The 7684-nt window shown below is 31.0% G+C and overlaps 1 long non-coding RNA gene across 1 annotated transcript; it reads left to right on the forward strand.

Moving 5' to 3' along the window:
* The first annotated feature begins 6426 nt into the window (after positions 1-6426).
* On the forward strand, positions 6427-7003 carry LOC116709934 (uncharacterized). The gene is made up of 2 exons (XR_004337001.1): positions 6427-6748; positions 6832-7003. It is a non-coding gene; the product is annotated as an uncharacterized LOC116709934 (long non-coding RNA).
* The last annotated feature ends 681 nt before the right edge of the window (positions 7004-7684 follow it).

The raw sequence follows: 7684 nt of genomic DNA on the forward strand, positions 1-7684 counted from the left end.
ACAGGCACCTTGGTGGAGCTGATTTTTATTCATTTTTTGTAACAATTCCTGTCATATCAAAAACACACAATTTCACTATGAAGTGATTTGTGCTCACAATATATACAGTATTTGATAATGTATGTAGAAATTATTTTATCGATAAGAAAAAAAAAAAAAATGCTCTTCGGCGCCCCTGGTGGCCACGGTAGGTACTGCATGTGAAAGTTTAAACTAAGTTTAAACCTTAAAGTTTAAACCTTAAAGTTTAAACCTTAAAGTTTAAACCTTAAAGTTTAAACCTTAAAGTTTAAACCTTAAAGTTTAAACCTTAAAGTTTAAACCTTAAAGTTTAAACCTTAAAGTTTAAACCTTAAAGTTTAAACCTTAAAGTTTAAACCTTAAAGTTTAAACCTTAAAGTTTAAACCTTAAAGTTTAAACCTTAAAGTTTAAACCTTAAAGTTTAAACCTTAAAGTTTAAACCTTAAAGTTTAAACCTTAAAGTTTAAACCTTAAAGTTTAACCTTAAAGTTTAAACCTTAAAGTTTAAACCTTAAAGTTTAAACCTTAAAGTTTAAACCTTAAAGTTTAAACCTTAAAGTTTAAACCTTAAAGTTTAAACCTTAAGTTTAAACCTTAAAGTTTAAACCTTAAAGTTTAAACCTTAAAGTTTAAACCTTAAAGTTTAAACCTTAAAGTTTAAACCTTAAAGTTTAAACCTTAAAGTTTAAACCTTAAAGTTTAAACCTTAAAGTTTAAACCTTAAAGTTTAAACCTTAAAGTTTAAACCTTAAAGTTTAAACCTTAAAGTTTAAACCTTAAAGTTTAAACCTTAAAGTTTAAACCTTAAAGTTTAAACCTTAAAGTTTAAACCTTAAAGTTTAAACCTTAAAGTTTAAACCTTAAAGTTTAAACCTTAAAGTTTAAACCTTAAAGTTTAAACCTTAAAGTTTAAACCTTAAAGTTTAAACCTTAAAGTTTAAACCTTAAAGTTTAAACCTTAAAGTTTAAACCTTAAAGTTTAAACCTTAAAGTTTAAACCTTAAAGTTTAAACCTTAAAGTTTAAACCTTAAAGTTTAAACCTTAAAGTTTAAACCTTAAAGTTTAAACCTTAAAGTTTAAACCTTAAAGTTTAAACCTTAAAGTTTAAACCTTAAAGTTTAAACCTTAAAGTTTAAACCTTAAAGTTTAAACCTTAAAGTTTAAACCTTAAAGTTTAAACCTTAAAGTTTAAACCTTAAAGTTTAAACCTTAAAGTTTAAACCTTAAAGTTTAAACCTTAAAGTTTAAACCTTAAAGTTTAAACCTTAAAGTTTAAACCTTAAAGTTTAAACCTTAAAGTTTAAACCTTAAAGTTTAAACCTTAAAGTTTAAACCTTAAAGTTTAAACCTTAAAGTTTAAACCTTAAAGTTTAAACCTTAAAGTTTAAACCTTAAAGTTTAAACCTTAAAGTTTAAACCTTAAAGTTTAAACCTTAAAGTTTAAACCTTAAAGTTTAAACCTTAAAGTTTAAACCTTAAAGTTTAAACCTTAAAGTTTAAACCTTAAAGTTTAAACCTTAAAGTTTAAACCTTAAAGTTTAAACCTTAAAGTTTAAACCTTAAGTTTAAACCTTAAAGTTTAAACCTTAAAGTTTAAACCTTAAAGTTTAAACCTTAAAGTTTAAACCTTAAAGTTTAAACCTTAAAGTTTAAACCTTAAAGTTTAAACCTTAAAGTTTAAACCTTAAAGTTTAAACCTTAAAGTTTAAACCTTAAAGTTTAAACCTTAAAGTTTAAACCTTAAAGTTTAAACCTTAAAGTTTAAACCTTAAAGTTTAAACCTTAAAGTTTAAACCTTAAAGTTTAAACCTTAAAGTTTAAACCTTAAAGTTTAAACCTTAAAGTTTAAACCTTAAAGTTTAAACCTTAAAGTTTAAACCTTAAAGTTTAAACCTTAAAGTTTAAACCTTAAAGTTTAAACCTTAAAGTTTAAACCTTAAAGTTTAAACCTTAAAGTTTAAACCTTAAAGTTTAAACCTTAAAGTTTAAACCTTAAAGTTTAAACCTTAAAGTTTAAACCTTAAAGTTTAAACCTTAAAGTTTAAACCTTAAAGTTTAAACCTTAAAGTTTAAACCTTAAAGTTTAAACCTTAAAGTTTAAACCTTAAAGTTTAAACCTTAAAGTTTAAACCTTAAAGTTTAAACCTTAAAGTTTAAACCTTAAAGTTTAAACCTTAAAGTTTAAACCTTAAAGTTTAAACCTTAAAGTTTAAACCTTAAAGTTTAAACCTTAAAGTTTAAACCTTAAAGTTTAAACCTTAAAGTTTAAACCTTAAAGTTTAAACCTTAAAGTTTAAACCTTAAAGTTTAAACCTTAAAGTTTAAACCTTAAAGTTTAAACCTTAAAGTTTAAACCTTAAAGTTTAAACCTTAAAGTTTAAACCTTAAAGTTTAAACCTTAAAGTTTAAACCTTAAAGTTTAAACCTTAAAGTTTAAACCTTAAAGTTTAAACCTTAAAGTTTAAACCTTAAAGTTTAAACCTTAAAGTTTAAACCTTAAAGTTTAAACCTTAAAGTTTAAACCTTAAAGTTTAAACCTTAAAGTTTAAACCTTAAAGTTTAACTAAGTTTAAACCTTAAAGTTTAAACCTTAAAGTTTAAACCTTAAAGTTTAAACCTTAAAGTTTAAACCTTAAAGTTTAAACCTTAAAGTTTAAACCTTAAAGTTTAAACCTTAAAGTTTAAACCTTAAAGTTTAAACCTTAAAGTTTAAACCTTAAAGTTTAAACCTTAAAGTTTAAACCTTAAAGTTTAAACCTTAAAGTTTAAACCTTAAAGTTTAAACCTTAAAGTTTAAACCTTAAAGTTTAAACCTTAAAGTTTAAACCTTAAAGTTTAAACCTTAAAGTTTAAACCTTAAAGTTTAAACCTTAAAGTTTAAACCTTAAAGTTTAAACCTTAAAGTTTAAACCTTAAAGTTTAAACCTTAAAGTTTAAACCTTAAAGTTTAAACCTTAAAGTTTAAACCTTAAAGTTTAAACCTTAAAGTTTAAACCTTAAAGTTTAAACCTTAAAGTTTAAACCTTAAAGTTTAAACCTTAAAGTTTAAACCTTAAAGTTTAAACCTTAAAGTTTAAACCTTAAAGTTTAAACCTTAAAGTTTAAACCTTAAAGTTTAAACCTTAAAGTTTAAACCTTAAAGTTTAAACCTTAAAGTTTAAACCTTAAAGTTTAAACCTTAAAGTTTAAACCTTAAAGTTTAAACCTTAAAGTTTAAACCTTAAAGTTTAAACCTTAAAGTTTAAACCTTAAAGTTTAAACCTTAAAGTTTAAACCTTAAAGTTTAAACCTTAAAGTTTAAACCTTAAAGTTTAAACCTTAAAGTTTAAACCTTAAAGTTTAAACCTTAAAGTTTAAACCTTAAAGTTTAAACCTTAAAGTTTAAACCTTAAAGTTTAAACCTTAAAGTTTAAACCTTAAAGTTTAAACCTTAAAGTTTAAACCTTAAAGTTTAAACCTTAAAGTTTAAACCTTAAAGTTTAAACCTTAAAGTTTAAACCTTAAAGTTTAAACCTTAAAGTTTAAACCTTAAAGTTTAAACCTTAAAGTTTAAACCTTAAAGTTTAAACCTTAAAGTTTAAACCTTAAAGTTTAAACCTTAAAGTTTAAACCTTAAAGTTTAAACCTTAAAGTTTAAACCTTAAAGTTTAAACCTTAAAGTTTAAACCTTAAAGTTTAAACCTTAAAGTTTAAACCTTAAAGTTTAAACCTTAAAGTTTAAACCTTAAAGTTTAAACCTTAAAGTTTAAACCTTAAAGTTTAAACCTTAAAGTTTAAACCTTAAAGTTTAAACCTTAAAGTTTAAACCTTAAAGTTTAAACCTTAAAGTTTAAACCTTAAAGTTTAAACCTTAAAGTTTAAACCTTAAAGTTTAAACCTTAAAGTTTAAACCTTAAAGTTTAAACCTTAAAGTTTAAACCTTAAAGTTTAAACCTTAAAGTTTAAACCTTAAAGTTTAAACCTTAAAGTTTAAACCTTAAAGTTTAAACCTTAAAGTTTAAACCTTAAAGTTTAAACCTTAAAGTTTAAACCTTAAAGTTTAAACCTTAAAGTTTAAACCTTAAGTTTAAACCTTAAGTTTTAACCTTTAAAGTTTAAACCTTAAAGTTTAAACCTTAAATGTTTAAACCTTAAGTTTAACCTTAAAGTTTAAACCTTAAGTATAAACCTTTAAAGTTTAAACCTTAAAGTTTATTTAAGTTTAAACCTTAAAGTTTAAACCTTAAAGTTTAAACCTTAAAGTTAGGTTTTGCACAGCAGTACTATTCCTTAAAAATAGTAAGTACATTATGTTTTCAGCATTGAAGGGTTTAAATGTGCACACTTGTTATAAACTACAAGATATTCACTTTAAGAAAAGTTGTTATGAAACCTATACTCCCATTTTCTCACCACCATGAGCTCACATTTTAGAACTGTAACTTAAGGGGCCATGTACAAATATATGTGGAACGTAACCTCCTATCACCCTGGCATCCACATGAGGTCATTTTACTGCCACGTTAGTTGTAGACTAGAAAACATTACAGGGGACAGCCAAAATGGGTGATTGCAGAACCCAAAGTTCCCATGGAAGCACCTGATCCAAACAGTATTCTGGTATAAAAAAAAAGAAAAAAAAGGTAGTGGCACAGGGTTAGCATGCCACTACTTGCATAATTACCTAACCCTGCAAGAAGACACCTCACAAAGACGTCAAACTGAAATAAGTGACCATCTCACAACCCAGTATTGTCCATATATACAACTCCAAGATGGGTGTAATTGACCTTATCAGTTGCTACCACACAAGTGGCAAAAAATGGAAATTGAGGGTACTAATTAAGGATCTTGCTATAGCCAATAGCTGGCTGTTGTACTGCAAAGACCAATGTGTGACACACAAAGAAGAGCATCATGCTTTTCTGCATGGAAGCTGCCAAAATGGTCTTGGGCCTCACATGGGCTTGTGAGGCTATAGAAGATTGGACTGCATTCAAGACTCCCGAGTCACCTTTCCCACGTGCTATCCGTTAACACTGCAAGGTTAACATGCAGCATGCTCTGCATTGATTGATTCTCTGCTGGTCTGGTTTGTGTAGAGTACTGGGAGTCTGCTTGGTGGGGCACCGACTCACCTTTATCAAGCTAGCCAAAATGAACTGCGCACCAGATTGGTATGGCTCCCCGTGTCATAACGCTAACCAGGAGGATGAGCATTAGCAGTCATACCAAGTCATCATCACCCAGCCATTGTCCCAAGGAAGAAGAACCTGGACCAGCTGCTGCTTTCCAGATCTCTAGACACTTGCTGGGGTTCAAACCATCATCCCTGAAACGAAACCAAAGAGCCATTCTAGTGCCATCATACACCGCAAGACCTCTAGAATGCTCCGTTGTAACTCCATGACCACATTAATAGGTAAGGGTACTTACCCAAAGCAGCCAGCAGGTGGTTTTTCTTTTTCAAGCTCGCAGCAGGCAACAGTTCAACAATAAACACCCTATTCTGACTCATGGTGCTGATTTTCTACACGTTTCCAAATTCATTCTAAGTCATCTAGTTTGATAGAGGAGTTCATTTTGATGAAAACAGTATATGGTTTGTTAGGGGTTGCAGCAAAAACAGCTGAACTAGAAGCTAAAATATGAAGCCCCACCATGCAATGCATTCTGGGTTTTTTAAAGTCCATTTCTGATGTTCAGAACCGTGATAATACACATTTCTGGCACCTAGCAGGAGCTCAACAATGAAATCAGAAGCTGAGCTGTGATTTCTGTCTTCAAAACAGAGTTTGAAGACAAATAAAACAAAATAAAACTTGGTTAAAATATCAGACTTTTAAAACCAAATTCAAGCCCCTTCAGAGAAGCCTTAAGATAAAACTCCATCATCCAACAGTTATCACTGAGATGACTTTTTAAAGCTGAGCTGAGTTCATTCCAATAACATGAGTTTATTGGAATGAACTCATGTTTATTCCAATAAACATGAATGAACATGAGTTCATCTGTTCCTTTTTACTCCTTAAAAAGTAAAAGGAGAGAAAATCTGTTTAAACATATTTACTTTTAAGGCCAATTCCTGGTGAGCCGAGCAGCATTGAGGCAAAACTCCTTCATTCAACAGAAACTCAGACGAGGTTTTAAAGCTCAGCTGATTTATTTAAAAGATTGAGCTAAAAAAGCAAATCAAAATGTAGTGAAACCTGGTTGAGGTAAGAGGCCACTGAAGTTAGGGTTAAGTCCCAGCGCGATAAGACGTTCCTAGCCAGACTTTGACTAGGTCGAAAAATGAACGGGAGTCTATGGCAGCTACATGAAAGGAATGGGCTAGGACCACCAAACATGGCGGGGACCTGCAGAGGGTTGGAGGGAGAATACGAATCAAGTTTGGTCAAATGAGCACTTCTTTTTGTACTTCACCAATTTTCCATTCTGTGCTCCACCCAGGTCCGTTTAACAGTTTCAGGACCTGACCAGCACCCCTCAGCATCATTTGCTTGAGAAATAATGAGATTTGGAACCTATTGGAACTTCTTCATCGTGCTTGAACAACCAGAGACTGTCAGGATCTGCGGCTTCAGCAGTTCCTCTGGTTTCCTTCTAGGTGGCGTTCGAGAGCTCGCCCGCGTATTCACACACCCTCTCCACAGGTGTGTTTCGGCACACCTGTGGATCATCAGCGGGAGCATATTAGGAGCGGGTTCCCGGCACTTCGTCGCCAGAGTGTTGTCGCCTTTGTGGTACATCTGGTCCTGAGATCTCTAGAAAGATATCCAGTCTGTTTCGCACGCTTACCTGTCCTGTACCTTTCTGTGATTCCTAGGCTCCCTGTTGTCTGGACACTCCATGCGAAGTACGGGATTTGCAGTTCCATCCGCTGAGCTCCCTGACGAGTTACGCCCACCTACCAGCTGTTCGATCACACCGGTCCGCTCCTGATCAGACGCTCCTGCATTACACACCAATTGTCTTTTGTAAATAAATCTTTAATCTGATCTCCTGAGAGAGTCTTTGCATGTGGGTTCGGAGAGTTCAAAACAACATGACAGAGACCAGATGAAGAACCAGACAGGTCCAACTGATGACTTTAGGAGCAACTGTCGTGGCCATTTATGCTAAGGTTTTGTAGTTTATCATTTCTACCAATTTTGTTTTGTTCTTTGGGTAGTTGGAATATATTTAAGTTAATTTAGAATCAAAATTTGTCATTAATTTTTATATTTGGAATTGTTTAATTTACGTTGTTAATTGTTAGACCCTCCCACCAATTTAAGTAATTAATTAAGAACACACCGGGTGCTGGGTGGATTGTTTGGTGGATGTCTGGTGTGGACGGGAGGTTTGGTAGAATGATTTTTTTTTTTTGAACACTTGTTTACACCTTCAAACATTAAATTGAGATTATTTTTCATTTCAACTAAGTTACAAGACCTTTATTTCTACTTTTGCAATAAATGAATCGAGTCAAAGTGCGTACAAATCCCAAACCGCCTGTTACCACCCACAGCCTTTATTGGAGTTTTTATTTTTTGCTTTTTTGGAACGAAAGGCTGCGACAAGCAACTTTATTTCAGATGTATGGTGCATCAGAACCAACTCCTCCTGGTACCAGGTAACAACTGAGCCGGGCCGGGTGGGATCACAGCTTTCATGGTTGCACAGAAAGAAGGAAAGAA

This window comes from Xiphophorus hellerii, chromosome 20 (genome assembly GCF_003331165.1).
Source record: "Xiphophorus hellerii strain 12219 chromosome 20, Xiphophorus_hellerii-4.1, whole genome shotgun sequence".
Classification (NCBI taxonomy): domain Eukaryota; kingdom Metazoa; phylum Chordata; class Actinopteri; order Cyprinodontiformes; family Poeciliidae; genus Xiphophorus; species Xiphophorus hellerii.